Source organism: Eleutherodactylus coqui, chromosome 8 (genome assembly GCF_035609145.1).
Source record: "Eleutherodactylus coqui strain aEleCoq1 chromosome 8, aEleCoq1.hap1, whole genome shotgun sequence".
Lineage (NCBI taxonomy): Eukaryota > Metazoa > Chordata > Amphibia > Anura > Eleutherodactylidae > Eleutherodactylus > Eleutherodactylus coqui.
The window spans coordinates 87,085,976-87,107,967 of record NC_089844.1 but is presented as its reverse complement, the minus strand read 5'-3'; the positions used below and the strand labels follow the sequence as shown (position 1 = coordinate 87,107,967).

At 44.0% G+C, this 21,992-nt stretch overlaps 1 protein-coding gene across 17 annotated transcripts in view; it reads right to left on the bottom strand.

The window, feature by feature from the left end:
• Window positions 1-21,992, bottom strand: part of BAZ2B (bromodomain adjacent to zinc finger domain 2B) — a 319,623-nt gene that overhangs the window by 239,331 nt on the left and 58,300 nt on the right. For all 17 annotated transcript variants that reach the window (XM_066575975.1, XM_066575978.1, XM_066575966.1 and 14 more), the window contains exon 2: window positions 1,452-1,492. The gene's annotated coding sequence lies outside the window, so the exon portion shown is untranslated. The remainder of the gene's footprint in view (window positions 1-1,451; window positions 1,493-21,992) is intronic.

The window sequence follows — 21,992 nt, the reverse complement described above, 5'->3', positions numbered from 1 at the left end:
AGAATATTAAAGGTCTTTTCCCACAATTGATCACTGGCGGCCCCATTATTGGACCCTCACGATCACATAGCCTGAGGCCCAATCCTTCCTCACTGCGCTGTGGAGCAATGGTAGAAAATGAGTGCTACAGCTCAATTCAAAGTCTATGGGAGCTGATGGAGACAGCAGAGTACAGGGCTTGGTCGTTTCGGTCAACCCCATAGACAATGAATGGAGTGGCAGGGCACATTTTTGACCATCGCTCCATTCAACCCCTTCTTCACTGCAGTTGTGCAGTGAGAAGAAAAGGAGATCGGTTGGGGTCCCAGTGGTGGGATCCTCAGTAGAGATGAGCGAACACGTTCGGCCCCGCCCCTTTTTCGCCCGAACACCGAACTTTGCGAACACTTCAGTGTTCGGGCGAAAAAGTTCGGGGGCCGCCGTGGCAGCGCGGGGGGGTGCGGCGGGGAGTGGGGGGGAGAGGGAGAGAGAGAGGGCTCCCCCCTGTTCCCCGCTACTGCCGCCCGCGCCGCCGCGCATCTCCCCGCCCCCCGGTGGCACCCGGACCTTTACGCGCGAACACTGCAGTGTTCGGCAAAGCCGGTGTCCGGGTGCGGATGTGTCCGTAACGGACATGTTCGCTCATCTCTAATCCTCAGCGATCAGGCATTTATCACCTGTCCTATGGATAGGTAAAAAATACTGATTGTGAAAAAAATAACTTCAAATCATATTAGAGGGGGTTTACCAAGATTACAAGTTATCCATTACACACAGAATAGGGGATAACTTGCTGATTGGTGGAGGTCTCATGGATCTCAAGAACGGGGTCCCATGTCTCCTTGCATCTGTCACTGTGAGGGTCGCTTCTCTTCCCGCAATGATGTCAGAATGAATGGAGCGCTGGCTGAGTATGTGCACTCGGTGCTCCATTCATTGCAATGGGGCCGATGGAAAAACCTGCGCACTTGCTGCTCAGCTATCTCCACAGTCTCACCGAAAGTGAATAGAGCATCAGCGCGCTTGTGTGACCATCGCTCCACTCAGTCTCCTCTTCACTATGGGGATGCAGTAACCCCGCAGAGGGGATAAGAGGAGACACAGGATCTGCGTCCGAGATTAGCAGGGGTCTTAGGAATGAGACTATCATGATCGGCAAATTACCGCCTACCCTATGGAAACGTGTCCTGATGATACTAGTAGATTGTACTTTGCTAGAATGCAAAGATTTCAAAGAGCAACAGTGAGTGCCGGATCTGTCTTTTGCGTCCATATGCTGCCCGATGCGAGCTGCATCCGATTCTCTAGGGTACAACTCTCACTTACAGCTAATGTGCACGCAGCCCAAGGTAGTATTTGATACTTATGAACATATCATACTTAACTTAGAACATAACCAGTATATTGCAGACTCAAAACCAACAGAAGAATCAATTACAGAGAAATACATTGTTGCATAAATAGTCACTTACTTCAAGAAATGCAGTCAGTTCTGTGACATCACTCTTGCACACTGCAACAAATAGACAAATTGATTAAATAACTAACCAAAACATAGATTTATTTTACATTTATCTGTCCAAAAAAAAACCTGGTTATTCATATATAAATGCCCCTTTATGACAAGATTTTGGATGCAGGAATCAGCAATAGTCTCTTATAGTAATAGTGAATACATATGGATACGTGTAGTACTCCCCACCACTGCCAATGGTAACCCACCAGAAAGGTTTATTATGGGGTTCACTGCTAGAAGCCTTATAATCATTTGTTTGTTATGGCAGGGCGGAGATGTACAAAGCTCTAAACTTTACCTATAAAGGGGGCAGAAGCTCTTCGCTACAGCGTATTAGCAAAATATAACTACTCAAACATTAAAAGGGATCGCCTTCCAGTCAATCTACACATCAAACTTAAAGGGGTTGTCCCACAAAAACAACTTCTACTGAGGGGATAACTGCCTGACTGGTCAGGGTCCGACTGCTGGGGTCCCCACTGATCAGTAGATCACACAATAAATGGAGTTGCAGTATTGCACCCTTCCTCTATATGGGATTGCGGGAGATAGTCAAGCTCGTGTACTTGGCTATCCACAATCGTCCTATAGAGATGAATGAAGTCGTAATGTCCTCTCCATTCAACTAGAACTTCACCAATAGTCCTAAAACAAGTGTATAACACGGTCTAAAAGCCAAAAAGCCCTGTATAACACTCTTAGGTCACCCAGGAGTGTATTTAAGGACTTTTGAGCGTTTTTTTAAGAAAAAGTTAATGAATGGAAAAAGAAGGCAGAAGATTCTTCTTCCTTCTCTTTCATTTTCCTTCATCTTCCTTCTTCTTTTAGTTCAAGAGTTTGAGAAACCCGATGAACAAAATGATTCAAAAGTTTGCTCATCACTAGTCAGGAGGATCCCCCTAGATAAGTCCTGATTGTCCGGTGTCTGCTCTTCTCAATTGGGGCACAGCTATTGAAATCCTCCTAGCACATTTGAGGAAGGGGTCCTCTGCTCCAAAATGTGCCTTGTATCACTGAGTTACTACCTAATAAAGAAACAGAAGTTGGATTTAGACATCCTGTCTTCCAGTCTTGCTTCCATCAGGAAGTTTGTGCCATGAACAGACTTATTTTCACCCTCACTATCTGCACTAAAGAAGGGGGAGAGACCCAAAATCCACTGCTGGATATAAACCGCCTACCAGGCGGTTATATATGTCATTTGCCGCTCGGAAAACATGGCAACCGCAATATTTCAGCTTTGGAGAATCTGATAAAAAAAAAAAAGAAAACGTAGCGTTATGTTCAGCTACCTGTCACACATGTTATCATACAATGAGCTTCCACCACTAAAATCAACTGACAGACTTCTTTTAAGAAACAGATATAAAGAGTTATAAAAGAATCTAAGACAAAAAGACAATGCAAAGACTTTACAAAGGAAATACACTTGAATGAGGCAAATTGCAAGCACTTGAGAACAATACCCTCACTTATTTTGACTCAAGCTATACAATTTCCAACCTACGTTTTGTTCCCCACCTAAATAGCACTGTGCCTAATACATTCAAATAAATTAGATCATAACCGGGCTGACATCAGTTCTTTCTCATTAGCGGTCCACAAAATTTGTTTAATTCAACTGGTTTTGAGACTTACAATGATGGTCCTTGGCGACCGGTGAAGAATGACTGCTGAACTCCCATGCAGTGACGGGGTTAAAAACCTAATCACCCACATGATACATTTTATTAAGCAAAACAATACATTTAGGCTGCACCATTAACTTGTCAGCCAACATACCCACTGTAAAACATGCCATAAATACTCCCAGTACATCTGCTGCGTGTTAGCCCGCCCGGTAACGCGGGACGTAGAGCTGCAGCGCTGGCACAGCCCCATACTGTCTCTATAGCTGATCAGAACATAGGAAAAGTGACGGAATCAGGAAATTATCCATTTCAATGTGCAGGACGCACGGACAATGCCAGCAAAATGTCTAAAACGGTTGTGTGAAGGAGACAGGGTTGTCTCGTTTCACATATAGTAAAACATGCTTTTGTTTAGTCCCCATTTGGGATGATAGAACGATAAGTGGCTACCAACGTATCAACGCTTGTAAGAGGTTAGCATGGCACAATTAGATACAGTGCCACCCACTAATTGCAAGTTGGCCCGCCACTTTTCTCCATAACGAAACAATGTAGCGATAATCAGACAATCTTACAGCAACTCGCGGTGGATGTTATGGCATGGTGGAGTCTTAAGTTGCCCGTACATAAAAGATTTTGTTTAACCATACATAACGAGGCCAATTAGTCATCCACAGATAGTTTTCAATGTGAGCGATATCAGTAGTGACTCACCAGACTAAAGGCTCGTTCACATCAGTGATTTCCGCTAAAAACAGGTCGAAACAGCGCAGCATGCGGAGCTAGTTCATCCCACCAAATCTGCCAGATGGAAACAGAACAGACTCCATTATAGTCAACGGGGTCCGTTCAGTGCCATTCGGCTCCATCATATGATAGTTCAGTTCAGCTAGGGGTGGCAGCTTTCCTGTTTGCAGAACATAGCAGGAAAATGAAATCCCCCAGTGCTGATGTGAAAGAGCCCTAAACTGGCAGATTGCCCCACAAAACGAAGTTATCGCCTATCTACAGGAGAGCGAGTAACTATCTAAATTGATGAGGGTCGTGCTGCTGGGACCCCTGTCAATTACAAGAATGGAGAGCCTGAAAATCCTCGAATGAATAGAGCAGTGGTCATGCTTTAGCACCATTCATTTCAATGGCACAGCTGGACATAGCCGAGGTCAAGTACTTGGCTGCCTCCAACAATTCCAATGAAATGAATGGAGCAGCAGTGCGATTGATTCATTCGTAAACCTTTAGGACCCCTATTCTTGTGGTCAGTGGAGGTCCCAGTGGTCAGACCCCCCCCAATGAACTGCTCAGTTATTTATTCCCTATCCTATGGATAGGGAGTAATTTCATTTTGTGGGATGTCCCCTTTAAGCACATACTTGAATGAAAGAAAAACAGAGCAAAGTACTTGCACACAGTGGCTATTGATCAGCTATAATCATCCAATCACGCCACACTCATCTAGATTCAGCCAATAACTAACCAGATAAATCACATTTTTGGCAGACAGAAGTGTGCCGCTGGCCTTCACAAACTATTGTTTTTGTAAACTCTCAAAGCTATTTTTATCTTATGTGTATGGCCAGGTTAGGCTTAAAGGGGTGTTTTTTTTGGAGACAGTGACTTATTAGCAATGGATGACGAAGACTCCATTCAATGACAACAGCCATCACAGGAGAACTAGTAAAGATCAACACTGGTGTCCCATTATGGTGCCGATTTTGCATCCTTCCCTTTCCAATGTATTTAAGATAATCCAACAGTGCTTTTACAAGGGGTGACTGCTGGGCAATTAAAGGGTTTTTCAGGGCACACAATGGAAATTCTGAAAATGCTGAAATTTGGAGGTACAGTAAGTAGCGGCAACCTGTACCTTTTATCTAGACCCTCTTCTTCATCCCCTGCAGCCGCCGTTCTGCATCACTTCCGCAGTAAAGACCAACAATAAACTGCTACCTACAACTCCCAGCATGCATAGAGCTTGTTTCCTGGCCAGAGTTGTAGCTCCTCCCACAGTGCACAGGTCCTACAACTTACCAGCACCAACCTCCCTCTCCCTGAGAGTGCCAGAGAAAACTGCTGATGTAGATAGACCGGACCGTCCGGCACTCTAAGCTGCACATGGGCAATACAGCGCAGTGCTTCCTCCCCTGCACTGCTCACAGCATGTTGGAGGCTATGGACAGGGGAGGAAGTAGCAAATGTGGACAAGATGTCAGAGGGAGTGGAGATATTTTTCAGGTAGAGGGTTAGGTGACATAGAATTATTTTTTTTTTAAAGTAGTTAGACCAGATACAGCGAATCCATTACAAAATGATTCACTGTGATGGAGTACCTTAGATTTAAAAATGTTAGTCTGTGCCCGGAATACCCCTTTTAGCACCCAATAGCAATCCCAACAACTATCACTTCTGTGCTTTCACACAGGAGCAGCAGTCATTCCGTAAATGGAGGCAAAGCATGCCGGAGATCTCTTCGGCCACTCGCCATCATTCACAGTGAACAGGCAGTCATTCATCTATAAACAACTGCCTGTTTACACTGAGTGAGAAGTCGCTCATTAGCCACTTTGTTTCAGTGAGCTGAAACAAAGTGACTAGTGACTAATGAGTCATTTCTCACTCAGTATCCTGTCAGGTCCCGCTTTTACGCAGGCAATTGGGAAGCAATAAAGTGTCTTTGAAAAGGAGAACCTGCATTGGAAAGGAGAATCAGTTGTCAACGCAAACCAGAGCTGGCCTCCCTTTCTCCAGGGGCTACATAGTAGCCTAAGAGTCTGCTTGAATGGTATGTACCATGCAAATACATTAAAGAGGTTGTCCGGTTGTAAACCACTGATGGTCTTTCCCAGGACTAGGCCACCAATCAGGGTTCTCCACCTGAGACTTCCGGCTATGAGCTCATTCACTGAGCTGATTTCTGCAGGAAGCAGAGAACTCTATTCCCACTGCAGTGGCCAGGCTTGATATTGGAGCCCCTTCACCTCAATGGTAACTTCGCCTTTAATAGAAAGCCTGGCCACATAGTGGTAACGGAACTGTCTGTTACCTGCAGAAATGAGCCTAGTGCACAAGCGCCCTGTCCTGGAAAAAACAGCTGATAAGCAGGGGTCCTGGGTAGCAGACCTCCACTGTACGGCTGTTGATGACCCATCCTACAAATAGGCCATAAGTAGTTTTCAACTGGATAACCCCTTTAAGTTGTACCATGTAGTTCATACAATACCATCACACAGTGCTGAAATATCATTTTGGGGAAGTGATGGATGATAGATGGTGGAGACCGAGTGGCATTTGTGCCTTTTGCCCTATTGCAAAACACGTAAACAGGTACAAATGAGGTCTCCACAAAGACTCTCTGACCTTAAAGATGAACTAGTTTCCAAAAAGTAGCTCTGAAAGTGGAATTTTACTGTAAATATTCTTACAATGCAGTGCCTGTAATTCAGTGGACACCAAAGGCTCATTTATCTGTTGAACAACTTTATGTAGAAGCGACCTAATTTAGCCTTTACTGAACATCCGCCAAATCTCAGCTCTGCAACGGGAAATCAAAACTAAATGTCATGCTGCTGTCTTGAGAACTTTTGGCAGAGACAATGGAAGATTTACTTAGAAATCATATTTATGATGCGTCTTAGCAGTATTATTTTCTGCTTACAGGGAGCCACAATGAGCAACAACGTATTTCATTTGTTAATAAACAAAGTGATAATGATTTAATTACGTATCCTCCTTGTATGACCACATCAGGACAAGGCAGCTGAAAGATTTACAGCTGATTCCAAATACTCAGAATTAGGGCAAATACCCAAATTCTCCTAATCTATCAACCTAAGCTTAAAGGGGTTGTCCCGAGAAAGCAAGTGGGGTTATACACTTCTGTATGGCCATATTAATGCACTTTGTAATATACATCGTGCATTAATTATGAGCCATACAGAGGTTATTCACTTACCTGCTCCGTTGCTGGCGTCCCCGTCTCCATGGTGCCGTCTAATTTCAGCGTCTAATCTCCCGATTAGACGCGCTTGCGCAGAAGGGTCTTCTCCCTTCTCTTGGGTCTCGGCACGAGCAGCATTCTGGCTCCGCCCCCTTCTACGCATCATCGCGTAGCTCCGCCCCGTCACGTGTGCCGATTCCAGCCAATCAGGAGGCTGGAATCGGCAATGGACCGCACAGACCCCACGGTGCACCATGGGAGAAGACCCGCGGTGCATCGTGGGTGAAGATCCCGGCGGCCATCTTGCTAAGGTAAGGAAAAAGTCGCCGCAGCGCGGGGATTCGGGTAAGTACTAAACCTTTTTTTTTTTAACACATGCATTGGGTTTGTCTCGCGCAGAACGGGGGGCCTATTGAAAAAAAACCAAAAAACGTTTCGGCGCGGGACAACCCCTTTAAGTGGTGCCACCCGATGCCACAAGCATGAAATGTGCCATTGTCGATCATTTCTACCAGGGAGTCTAAATGGATAAACAGTATCAAGTTTCTGGGTGCATCCAGCTAAAAATATGAGAACCCGTTACTTCTTTTAGGTGCCCAATAAAAAGCCTTCCAACTGCCAATTACAGGGATAGGAAATGAGACTCTCCAGGCAAATTTGTTCACAAGTCAATCAAATACAAACGATTGGGACTTTACACCGGCGATTTGAGATCAACCAACAACTATTTTCTTGGTGAACAGAAACTAAACGATTGGCAACTATTGAGCAAATTATCCTTCGTCACCCCGTAGGTAGCCATGTTTACACCGAATGACTGCCGTTTGCATTCGCACTTTTGAGCAATTATTTGGCTGATAGTTGTTCTGTATAAAGCTACCTTTATTTTGTTATCTACTTACTGTCTCCAATGTGGCCCTGTTTCCCAATACTACTGAGCGCCACAAGACCCCATTTTTGCGACTGTTGTACTGGCGTCAGATGGCGATCGAGTTGAAAGTCCCAGCCCACTATATGGGATGTCAGCACTGTGGGGAATGTGCATGCGCAGTCCAGGCTGTCTCTCCTGCTCCTGCACTGCTGTCTATCACAGACACGACTTTGGGAGGTAAGCAGGGAGATGGACAGTAAGCAGGAGGACACACTGGACACAGTGACAGGCTGTGACGGGGAACAGGGCAGCAGACACTGTGTGTAGCTGGGAAGAGATCTACACAGATGGATTACAGAGCAATGCAAAAGACAGATAGGAGAAGTTATTTCACCAAGACTCATGGGAAACATAGTATGAGCCGTACTGAAGCACCCCAAAACAGTAGCCTAATGATGTACACAAACGTGACGCCACAGGGTCTGTAAAATCACTAAAAAAAATATTTTTTTAAACAATGCTCACATCTCTTTTTAATATCTCCATTAAAAACCCTTTAAATGGCCCCTTTTAATTAATGCCACTAGAGAGAGCTTAAAACTAGATATTGAACCTAATAATAACTCAGTACTGTATGCAGTTAGCTCCTGAGCTCCCCTAGTGGTGGCTTCAGGCAGTCAACATGTGCCCTTTTAAAAAGACGCTATCACCATCTTTTTGCACCCCTCTCTGAGGGCAGCTTAAGGTAGTGCATGTCATGCTGATTAGAGTGATATGTCTGCTGTGTGTATCTGTGCATAAATTACCCAGAGGAGCATGCATGGCCTTATAATTCTCCCCGTTCAGTTCTCAGGTGTCTTCTCTCACCCCTTCATAGGAACCCCCATAACGATCTAATATCATCCAAGTTCCGTTCAGTAGAACAGTGGAGGTGTCATATCTGTTGAGGTTTGTCAATGCAGCAGTGGCAAAACCTAGGGAGCTAGATACCGATTGAGTGAAGTGTGCACAGGAAGCTTATAGCAGCTAGACAAAGAAAATGATACCCTTAGGGCTCCTTTCCACTGGCGATAGCGATATCGCTGCGAGAAAATCGCAATGTTAAAATCGCATTGCAACACTGCAAAATCGCAAGCTTTTGCGTTGCGAGAATCTGTTTTGCCATTGCACTGTATGGGCGACAGAAAAATGTAAAATGCTGAAACAATCCTCCTGCTGCGATTTTTAATCCTCGCATCGCAGCTTGCCCTCAAACATCGCTAGTGGAAAGGTTGTCATAGAACAACATGTGTGGGACTTTCCTACAAGAGCTCGCACTGAGCATCGTACTGAAAACATGCGATTCCCTGGCCAGTGGAAAGGAGCCCTAACAAAGGTAAATAACCAAATATAATGTTTACCTTTGAACAACCCTGACTGGACCTGCTTCTAAACGGAGCACCCTCCCTGAAAAGGGCGACCCCACTGCTTGAAAGAAGCAATGTCCAAAGTCAGAGAGTAACAAAGCAGATACCTAGGGAAACAAACCAAAGGTGCAAAACTAAAGACGCACCACACTCCAAACACACTAGTAACAAGAACTAGTAACACAGAGTATATCAAAGTCACAGCACAACACACTGATCAGTATATACACGGAGTATAACCAGAACCTGTGTATCCGCAGGGCTGGTTTATAAACCCCACCAAAACACATGATAGCTTGGCTCTAATATCAGGTAGCCCATCCAGCCTATCAAACAACTAGGAGAGGTTTCTCCCATAGCATGACAAACATCATGATTCCACATCTACGCTGCCAGGCTCATCACATGTCTGATGCGGACCCTGTGCCGTCACGCCGGACCCGTGCCGACTCCTCGACAGTGCTTTAATCGCTGTGGCAGGAGGGTTTTACAAAACTTTAGTAGCTCATTCACTCTTCTGAAATCTCTAGTCATTAAAACCTTGTTTTAGAAATTAATGATACTCTATGGAGGACTCTTAATTGTGCTGGGGATCTTGGATAGTGTTGCACTGTAGCAAAGTCAAGCACAATGACAAGTCAGCCATACAGTGTAATTAAGTCTCAAAAAGAAAGTGATTGATCGCAAGAAGGAACTACAGCGCTAGATATCGCCTATATACTTTACTGATCCTCCATCCTGTAAGAGGTTAATACGGTCTGTTCTGCAGGAGAATGTATACATCACTGTTCCTGGCCCGACCGGTGAATTCATTTGCCAAAAAAAAAAAGTTAAGTGCGGTAACAGTGAAATCCGAGTTGTAACTATGGAGACAAAGCAGTGTTTATATTGTAACGCTATGGAATCAATTCAACAACACGGATGTTAAGGTTACAAATCTAAATAATAGTACAAAAAAGGTCTTCCCTCTCACGCTCAACAGTTCTCTGTTTTTCTAATAAGCCTTTTATGTAGGCCAGTGAAATGGTTAATGCAGATCTTAGCACAGATAATATATAATTGGATCATCATAGACGCTGCCTGTTCCATTCCTCACCGTTTGGATGTGTCTGCATTTTCAATTTAAATGATACTTTTCTACATTCGGCTGAACCCGCTGGCTGCGCCGAATTTAAAACCATTTAAATAAGTCACTGATTGTTCTTTGTACTAATCTTATGTCTGGGGAAATACTTAGAAATAGTTGTTAGTGGTTAGGACAAGTTTGGGCAACCTTCGGCTGTGGAAGAGCCACTTATTTATTAGCTGTTATTTCTGTAGCGCCAACATATTCCTCGCTAATTGAACAGAGAGTTCGTCATGGTAGTCCCTACGCCAGGGAGGCTCACTATTGCCAGTTTCATAGAAGGCAGAACATAGAGACTCCATACTGATGTGGCCGTCTTCTAAGGCCGAATGCCCACGGACGGATTATCGCTGCGGAATTCGCAGGCCAGACGCCCACCGCGAATTCTGTAGCAATGTCTGTCCATAGACATGCAATGGTAAATGATTCTCCCCTGCCCATGAGCGGAAATCAACTACGATTTTCCGCTCGCAGGGGAGAATCGCAGCATGTTCTATTCTGTGCGTAAAATCGCACAGACAGCTTCCATTGCAGTTAATGGAAGCCGTCTGTCCCATGGTACTCCCGCAGTCTGCGGAAGTATTGCAGGAAATCGCGTCACAGCACATTGGCGGCGCGTCATGTGCTGAACGGCGCATGCACGCCGGCCGAGACGCTCGCTGCGGATCCGTTGAGGGGAGTATAGGGTCTCTGGGGGGCACAGAGTCTGATTCATCTGCGAGATTTCGCAGTCGAAATCCGACCCGGCTGTCGCATGAGGCCTTACTGAAGATTAGGACCCAAGTGGTAACCATTAAGCACAATTCTCATTTCTCAATTCTCTGCTAGGCAACTTCTAGTAGAAATAGGATGGAGAAAATGCCACCAGAACTGGCAACCTTATAGAGTCTCTCTATAGTATAACCCATGGCTGTAATCACACTGGTATCATGGGTTCTGGGTTTACCGAATCTATTAGTAATATGGCGTATCAAGGTCCTATGACTTAAAAGGATTGTCCAATTGTAAACTACTGATGGCCTTTCCTGAAAACAGGTAATCAATAGTACCCTTGTTGTCAAAAAATATCAAGCACACAGAAGGAGGAGTTGTTTTGCTGCAAAACTCGGAATGCAGTTGCATCTCAGGCGGATATGCAAATGATTATAGTTGTGGCGTGATAAGATGAACGGTCAAGTCATCGGAGGTAATAAAAGTGGTTCCCCCTTGGCCTATAAAAGGCTCTCAGAGGCTACTTGTGTGTAGTTGACTCCTTTTTCCGCTTGTTTAGAGGTTTGTTGGCCACTAGATGCCTCTACGACGTAGAGAAGAGATGTCACCCCGTTACCAGAGTCTGAGAGGGGCGCATTATTGGGATGTGAGAAGCTGGATGGTCGTATCGACGAATTGCCCTACACCTGCGCTGTTCTGACCAGACTGTTAGGAGGTGTTGGGACCAATAGATGTGTGAAGGCGCACAAGGCGACCAGATGCAGGATGCCCTCGACAGACCAAGAGTAGAGAGGATTGTCTGATCACCAACAAGCACAAGCAGCTCCAACTGTTTCATTACCCAACATCCAGAGACATCTGACACAATCATTACAGTCACATGTCTCTCTGAACCATTTCCAGGCGTGTGAATGGTTTGATCGCCACTCACATGCACCACCAGTCTATTCATTTCAATGCCATAACCAATGGAAAAGTAACTAGGATTCTGGCACAACCTGGTGCTATTTGACTAAGGCGGCAGCACCTTCTCACCACATTATTGATTCTACTACCTCTCAATACCAGCACGATATATCACAACCATCACCAGAGTGGTCTGCCAGGCTCTTTTCTCCCCTCTCAAGCCATTAATTTCAGTGGGATTGCCAGAGATAGCGGAGTTCAAGCACTCCGCTATCTCCGGCAGTCTCACTGAAATGAATAGGCTGGTAGCGTGCAAGCTCGACCACCACTCTATTAATTTGGGGAGTCTGTTCTACTGATTTGTGTTGGTCCCAGCTCTCAGACCCCATCAATCCGGTAGTCATTTCCAATCCAACGCATAGGGAATAACTTGTTTTTTGGTACAACCCGTTTTGTATTTTATTTAAAAATGGGTTTTCTGGACCAGAGAACCCCCTTGTTAGACTTTTTAAGCATATCAGTGTGACGCAGAGTGTTAAGGCAGCGGAAATGCAGACCTAAACTCTCGCTCACGACCTGAAGGTTGCGGGTTCAATCCCTTCAGCTCAAGGTTGACTCAGCCTTCCATCCTTCCGAGGTCGGCAAAATGAGTAACCAGCTTGCTGGGGGAGTTAAAGATGACTGGGAAAGGCATTGGTAAACCACCCCGCAAAAACAGTCTCCCAAGAAAACATCACCCTAGAAGTCAGTCATGACTCGGTGCTTGCACCAGGGGACTTTACCTTTACCAAGAAACTAGCTATGAAAAAACTCTCATCACCCTTTATGATATTTAAGCTGACCACAGACACACAATAATTCCCAGGTTGTTGATCCATATCCAGAACCCCTAGTAAAATGCAGGTTTAACATATTATCCTTATGATAGGGTTGGGTCGTTGAAAAGTCAGGTTCTCTCCACAAAACAAATCTGCATTTGCAATTTTACTGTCTACTTTTTGAAAATCTCCTGTATATTATTAAGTAACCTCATGATGACCGCAGTCCATTACATGGATTACATTTTTCATGAGAGCGCAATTTATGTATTCACGAGAAAGAATACAACAACATGACTGAGGTACATCGCAGGCCATGGGCACCCATCATTTAATCCAGGTAACCATTTAATCGCCCCTAATGTTTTAGAAATTGTTGTACCCATTGGGTAATTCTGACTTAATGATGATATTTGCTCCGGCAGCACAAATATTCAAAAACTGAGATATTACTGTGTATCATGTAAATGAGCTCACTGTGCATAAAATGCGGACACTTCTTAACACGGTTCTGGAAAGTGTTAGTAAACAATGTCTAGACTGCAAATGAGCAAAATATGTAGAAAGCGAGGTGTAAAAACACTAAAGTGTAAAGAACCGACAAAAAAACTATGATTTATAACTAAATATTGATCAAGCGCCAACATATACTGCAATTAGAGATGAGCGAGCGTACTCGGAAAAGCACTACTCGCTCGAGTAATTTGCTTTATCCGAGTATCGCTGTGCTCGGGTCTAAAGATTCGGGTGCCGCTGCGGCTGACAGGTGAGTCGCAGCGGGGAGCAGGGGAGAGCGGGCGGGAGAGAGGGAGAGAAAGATCTCCCCTCCGTTCCTCCCCGCTCTCCCCTGCAGCTCCCCGCTCCGTGCCGGCACCCGAATCTTCAGGGACGAGCACAGCGATACTCGGATAAAGCAAATTACTCGAGCGAGTAGTGCTTTTCGAGTACGCTCGCTCATCTCTAACTGCAATGCTGTACTGACAATGGACTCCTGGTTCCTGTATCCAATGAAGCTCATAATCGAAGCTCTCTGTCGCAAACCTGTATTATACCTTTAGGTGTGAATAAAGCCGAGTGGGGTCTTCATCATCACGTCTAACTTGCAACAGGGCTTACTGGATGGCTGAAGGCCACATTAAGATATACGATGGGCCACCAATTGGATGGATCTCAAGTTTCGGCTCATATATGCGTTGGTGATCTTTAAAGAACATTTTAACGGTAAGAGTTACGCTATCTGCAGCAGTAATGCTACTGTAAAAAATACTGTAACCCGGCTGCAATCCTGATACACCCATTAATGTTAATGGGATGCTTCAATGAGCTTCGGGTAGCAGATTTGTTACATCATCATGGCTTCACATGGCGCTAGTGTGAACATAGCCAAAGATTCACCAAAATACTCTGTTTTATGGCGCAGGCCAGTCATTGTAGAGTGATTATATATACATATTTAGTGAGCATTATTCTCTGCCCATCACTTACCCCGTAACTCTCTCGACTTTCTTCTGTTTCGGGATCAAAATGGCCACTTATTAATATAAATAAGAGGTACCGGCCTATCTGCCGCCAACTGATTGGACCGTCACATGACATCATCCTCTGCCGATCAAAAGGTTTTACATCTAAAATGTAAATTGGCCGCATTTTAACCTTTTTTGGAGCAGAGGTTATTAATTTTATCATTTTTGTTTTTGCCTTCCAGCCTTCAAAAAATTGTAACTTTCTTATTTTTCCGTCGATTTAGTTATGAGGGCGTTTTATCTGCAGGACGAGTTGCATTTTTTAATGGTACCATTTAATGTGCCATATAATAATAAATGTTTGTTAAAGGGGTTGTCCCGCGCCGAAATGGTTTTTTTTTTTTTCAATAGCCCCCCGTTCGGCGCGAGACAAACCCAATGCATGTGTTAAAAAAAAAACAACAACGTTTACTACTTACCCGAATCCCCGCGCTGCGGCGACTTCTTTCTACCTTAGCAAGATGGCCACCGGGATCTTCACCCACGATGCACCGCGGGTCTTCTCCCATGGTGCACCGTGGGTTCTGTGCGGTCCATTGCCGATTCCAGCCTCCTGATTGGCTGGAATCGGCACACGTGACGGGGCGTAGCTAGGAGGACCAGCTCTCCAGCACGAGCGGCCCCATTCACCAGGGAGAAGACCGGACTGCGCAAGCGCGTCTAATCGGGCAATTAGACGCTGAAATTAGACGGCACCATGGAGACGAGGACGCTAGCAACGGAACAGGTAAGTGAATAACTTCTGTATGGCTTATAATTAATGCACGATGTATATTACAAAGTGCATTACTATGGCCATACAGAAGTGTATAACCCCACTTTCTTTCGCGGGACAACCCCTTTAATGTAATAAAATTGCTTCCTGTCACCATCTTTTGACCCGCATTACTTTTTTTATTGTTTCATCTTTGCGGGGAGACCTGCAGTTTCTGTTAGTGTCATTTTGAGGTTCATGCGACTTTTTCATCTATTTTTATTTAATTCCTTTCTCTGATGCCTTTAAAATAACGTGGGATAAATAATGCAATACTCCCACTTTTACAGACGTAACATTACCAATTATGTTAATTTTTGATTGGGGTAATTTTTTTATTCATATAACAGGAAAAGTTTTATTTTGATTTTTAATATATATTTTTTTCTTAATTAAAAAAAGATTTATTAAGATTGCTTTTACTTTTTTCTTCATTCCCCATAGAGGATTTCAACTTGTAATCATTCCATCGCTTTCACAATTGCCTGCAATACTCCTGGAATTCAGTATATTGAATATTTGCCAACATCCTATTAAGCCCTTCCACAGGCAAGGCTCAATACTGTAGGTTGAAGTTCATGACAGCCTTGAGAGCCATCACAAAGCCCAAGGCTGCCATGGAAACTCAATGGCACTCCGCAATCTCATCACAAGGGCACCATTCAGGGAACAGAGAGAATCTCCTCCTTCTGTCAAGCCATTTAAATACGGTTTGCTATGAAGTTTTTTTCAGTCATTTTTTCATAAACTTCTCTGTACAAAAGCAAAACACAAGAGAACCTATGTGTTAGAATTTTTTTTTCATTTGTCAACAAATGTGCCCGAATATAAATTTTTATTTTTTTTCTGCAGAAAACCCACTGTATCTCTCAGATTTCAGTATAACATGGCCCTATGAGAACTATATCATGGCTTCATATAACTTGATATAAGGGGTTATACACGCCATAACAGAATAACAAAAGATACTGAGACTCACTCAGAAACACATTGTTTTAGACTCCTATACATCTTATGAAAATTTACTGAAAACTGACTCAAGGGACCACAAAAAAGTGAGATACATTGTTAGACATATATAAAACTGGGTATGGTAAATCTAGATTCGCATCTGCGTTGGAGGCTCCGGCACAGATCTGGCATGAAATCCTGGATGAAATACTGTAGCGCAGCATGCTGCCGTAATGGGGAAATTTCTCCCTGCATGTTGGAAGCCCAATGACTCCATTACAGCCAATGGGGTCCGTTCGGCACCATTCAGGTCCCAGAATATACCGGATCTGGCACTTCAGATTTCAGTTATTTGGCTCCAAGGATGGAGCTGAACAATGGAAACCAGTCATGCCAATGTTAACCCAGTTCAACTGCAAACATGGCGATAAATGTTCCTTTTTCTTGGTGTCAGACTTGTTTTAAAAAAGAAGCAAGCGCAGAAGGATCCTAGTTATGATGTAGATGGATACTGGTGTTAGAAACACATACTCTGTCTACATGTACTACCAATACAAGGAAGATATAAACACCCCATTGATCATATACTATTGCGCCATTCTACAAACTCCATCGTGATCTGGAAACTTTTCACCGTGGCTGTGAACTGAGCTGTTTGCACATGGCTGCATATTTTCGGGATTCAACATCCAAGAAGAACGTATCTTATTATTCTACAGCTGTTTATAAAATAAGGTTTCTGGGTCTTGGAAACTGCAAAAAAAAAATCTGTGCCAGTAAAAATCTGATCTAAGACATTTGCAATTAAATTCACTCACATTTCTTCAGCCTGTCTATTTTGCTTAAATTATGCAAAAAGCAGCGTACAGCCAGTGAACAATTTCGACAGTGCTGATAGCTGAGGCTCTGACTTCAGCTGGAATGAATGAGACTCAGAGCAAACATGGAGGCCTGGAATTGTAGAAAAAAAAGGTAATAATTTCAATATTGGCCAACAGCTCAGCTTCAAAGCATCCTAAATGGCATTTTCGTGCCTGGAACATGTTGGATTTGACCTGTAGTGCTGAGGATTTTATGCTTGTCCCCGGGGTTCCAAACTCTTTATAACAAATCTTCTGGGCCAGAAGGAACGAGGGATGCAGAATGAGACTGGCACTACAGACAAGGTATCCCGGCCAGATGCCATTACCATAATGGAATGTTTAAGCTCTAGAATTTAGGCCAGTTATGGAAGTAATGTTTTCAGGTTATGAAAGTTTTTCAACTTCCTTCATCTGTAATTTAAATCTCATTTCCCCAAATGTGTTTTAGGACGGAGCAGAAAACTTTTCCTTCTTCTCCCTGCTGAGATCCAATCCTGTTTATGGAGAACAAATATGTACAGTGGTAACTAAAATGTGCTACAGTAAAGGCCCATTTACACGGGTCTCTGGTCGCACCAGAACATCAGTTTTTTTCCCTATGGTGTGAAGGCGACACCGATCACCAGATAAATGAGCAAATGCTCGTTTGGTTGAATCAAATACACAGGCATAAAAATAATTGCTTGTCAGCAGCATATATCTCCATGTTGATAGGGGGATGTGCTGCCAACGAACGTAATTTGTATTGGGACAAACAATCCTATTAATGAGCTTTCGTTCCAATATAAGTGATCTTCTGCTGCATGTCAAAGGCAGTAACAAGCGCTGATCGACATGTTAGATTGCCCTTCAGCGCTCGTTAACCGACAGAATATCTGCCCGTGTTAAAGGCCCCTTAGAGGGGTTGTCCAGTTTTATAGAAACAAAGCTTAAAGGGCTATTCCCATCTTATAAAGTCATAGCACATTGCTAGGATATGTCAACATTTTATGATCGATGGGGGTCCAACCTTTCGGATGCCCACTGATGAGAGGAATGGAATGCCCACAGCGCCACCCAGCTGTGAATGGATCTGCAGCTGTCCCGATTCCACACTACAGTTGGTGGGCAGGTGGCACTGCTATGCAGGGTGAAAACAGGGAACGGGTTGAAGCGGTACACCAGTACTGCATCCCCTTGATTCTCCAAAATCGATGGAGGTCCCAAAGGTTGGACATCACAAATCATATGGTAAAAGCATATCCTAGCGATATACAATTACTTTATAAGTTTGGAATAAAACTAGTTTCGCACTTAGTCTTTAGTCTGCGTTTACCAAATGCAGCGAGAAAACTCCTGGAGCTTACAGTAAACCCAACTATATAAACTCACATTCCCCCGTCGAAGGTGAATTTGGCCTCTGTTCAGGAAGTTTCTGTTTTTTTACAATGCCTCTGACTACAGAAATATGCCATCACACTGTAGAAACGGACATATTTTGCACTAGAACGATAGCTTTTAGAATGGTCGCTGTTGGAAACATCTACAGAATGACCAGGAGTGACCGAAATTACTCCAAAAGTTGACCTACAAGACAACACTTTTTGATTACAATCTAGAATCTTGACAAACACCATGATGCTTGAAACATTGCAGTTTGGATGGAGGAATAAGGGACTTTTTTTGCACCCAGAATGCTGTCACAGAGAATCTTTTCACTAGAATCGTCCTCTGATGAAGAGTCCAGACCAGAATGGAAGCGTGTTGTGTTATGAATAAACTTTTGCAGCTACTCCTGGTCATTCAATAAAGGTCTCAGGTAGCTCCTATTCTAAGGCCGCCTGCACAAGATTGGGTCAAATTCTGCATGTGGGAACCTGCTGTGGAATCTGACCTTGTTCCGGCCGGCGTCCATGCGTACCTGTTATTTTTTCTCTTCTTATGTACAGTACAGATTTTTTTTAAAAACTCCTGCTTTGGTGGAGATGCGGAATCCGTGACCTATCTGCATTGTTAATTGTGGAGGGGGCACGGCACAGAAGGGTTCCATTGACTTCAATGGAAGCTGTCTGCGCGGAATCCGTGCAAAAATGAAGCATGCTGCCATTTTTTTTCTGCAAGCACAAAATCGCAGTCGCTGTCCGCTCGTGTGAGTGGACACGCAGATACTCTATTCATTTGAATTGGTGTGGAATGCCATGGATCGTCTGCACAGGAGACGACTGCGGATTCCGCAACTCAAACCTAGTCATGTGCAGGCGGCCTAAATGAAATGTGTCTTCTACAGCTTACCTGATCTCCTTAGTGTTCCTATGCCTGATTTTTCTTATCCCAACTCTGACAATATCACCCTAGCGAGCGCCCCACTTTTTCTTTTCAGCTTCTAGAAGAGAGCATCTATGTACCGGTACATAGGGTGTCTATTTGAGCCCGTTCAGCCCGCCGCCTCTGCTGTTTACATATACCCTTATTTTGGAATCCCATAAGAGGCTTCCTCTAACAAAAGATCATATATCTGACAATTAGCAGGCAAGCCTTTGTAAAGCGATCCCTGTGTTTTGAGGGACTTTGGCACTTTGTAATGTTACCTATTAGTAATCACGTTATAATAGCTGCCCCTGGGCATTGGACTTTGATTCAACAGACACAGAAAGTCCTCGTATATTCTTTTAAAAAAAACCTTCCCCTATAATGGGTAACTGTTAGAAAGCGCTTGTCATACTTGGAGTACTCACAAATGATTTGGATGGGAGAGCACTAAACTGAGGGGGGTCACTATGTAACTATTTCTCTCCTCAAAGTTTCTACTCTAACAGCGGCGCCTCAAGTTTAGAAAAAACAAGTGAGGTCTTATGAATAATAAATAACTTTTCAAGCTGAAGAAAGTTTCTTCAGGCAAAAGATATTTTCCATTTCAGCTCACAGCTGTGAAACATTAGCATGCTTTTGCATTTCCGTGTCTTTTCGACAAACATCTTCCTGTGTGCCAAAATTTACTATTGGGGTTTGAACCTTCACTGTTGTGTATGATGGACGCGGCAGACAGAATCCAGCCGTGGTCACTTTCACGGAGGCTCCCTTTTAACAGTATCGCTGAGGTTTCCAAGTTGGGCTTTTAAACTAGTGATTTAATGGAAGGTCAGAGCAGTATGACTGGCTTTGTTATAGTGACGTGCAAATTTGAGCATGGAGCCGCCAGTGAGAAAGAACAGGCCGGGGTTTGATATGTACCTGCACAGATCTGAAACTCAACCCTACTGTACACTGAATCATATGGGCCTAGTACATAAATCACCGCTATAATATGAGTTAGAGCAACACGGCGTCATAAGCACACTAGTATCAGAAATGAGTGACAAGATCTGTACTACCAGCAGTGGATCCGGTCCTACAATGGGTACGTTGGCTTTCTACAACATGTTAAGCTATTCCGGCTGTCGAAGAGCAATGGAAACCAATGTGAACAGATCCTAAAGGTTTACGAGAACCTTCTTTCACCTGATCATTGCCCCGTGCAAACAGGTCAGCGATCAGCCGACAAATAGGCAAAAGCTCGTGTGTCGGGTGATCGCCTCATTTGTCCTGCCAGGAAAATCATTGTTGTTGTCCTTGTGAAGGGAAATGAGCTGCTGACAGTCATGAAATTGTATGGGAGACGAATGATCCTATGAGTAATTGTTCATCCCCCCCCCCCTCCTAATAGAGTCTGAATCGGCCCCTGTTATATTCAGCCTTGGGTAAAGCATAATGATCATCACTTATGGCCGTCTTCAGTGCCCGCACTAGTGTGACTTTCTGCAGCCCCTTAGTGGTATTTACATCTGCAGAAAGTTGTGTAGGGTTCCATCACTTCCACTCCCTCGCTTCTATTAGGCTTCCTTTAGTCTTTTTCCTGCATTTTTTGGTTAAAAAAAGCTGCAAAAATTACATGCATTTCTTGAACGTAGTCTTTGTTTTTTCCTGGTGTTTTTGGTGGCATTTTTTATTACACGTACATTTTTCTTTTGCTATAAAAGTCTAGGGGAGAACACCCCCCCCCCCCAGTGCATCCAAACTGAAAAACAGTTAGCAAAAAAGACTATAGGGACACTCATAAATGTTTTTATACTAGTTTTTGACATTAAAGAGTCACAAAATATTGCAAAAGGCTTGCTTGCACAAATATTTTATGACTTTTAGCAGCCATCCAACATTTTTTTCAAAAGAGGGCATGGCTTGTTTGGAGGGGGTGGCCAACTGGACTGACATATCAGCGTACAATTTATGCCAGAAGCTGGTGTAAATTATACCAGAAATGTACACCAGACTCCCTATGTGTGAAACCAGCTTTTATAAGACTTCATTCACATGGCCATAGTGACAGTCTGCAGCCGAGCTGTATACCTGGTGCGACAAGCAAGAACGGCCCTCCTCTATAAGCCAGAGAGGACCTAGGGCTCGCTCACATGTAGATTATAGATTCTGCTTTCCTGTTCCATCATGGAAACAAGAAAACATAATCCCTGGGAAAAAATGATCAGTACTATGACGGAATCTCCAACGCAGTTTAAAGGGACTTTTACTGTTAATAACCTGTCCTCAAATAGGTCATCTGTAATTAATTAGCGGCTCGCTTGTTCTGCTGCTGGGGATCGTCACCGATCAGCTGATCACAGGCTCGTTGTCAGCATGGCTAGTGCTGGCAGGAGATAGCAGTAAAAGCACAGCCCCCACTGAGTTTAATGGGAGCTGTGCCTGCAGTACCAAACCGGGCTGCTGCAATAAAGACAGCGCTAGCTCTGTCTGTACTGACACTGAGCTCAGTGATCAGCTGATCGGTATGAATCTTGAGTGGCAGACCACAGCTGATCAACTATTGATGAGAATAAGTCTTCAATATTAAAAATCCTGGACCCTCAGAATAGGGCATCAACAGCTGATCGGCTAGGGTCCACCACTCGGGGCCCCAACTGATTAGGCGTGCACCGGCCTCTACACAAGGATCACCGCTAACTGCTTTAGCTCCATACCCCTGTGTGTTG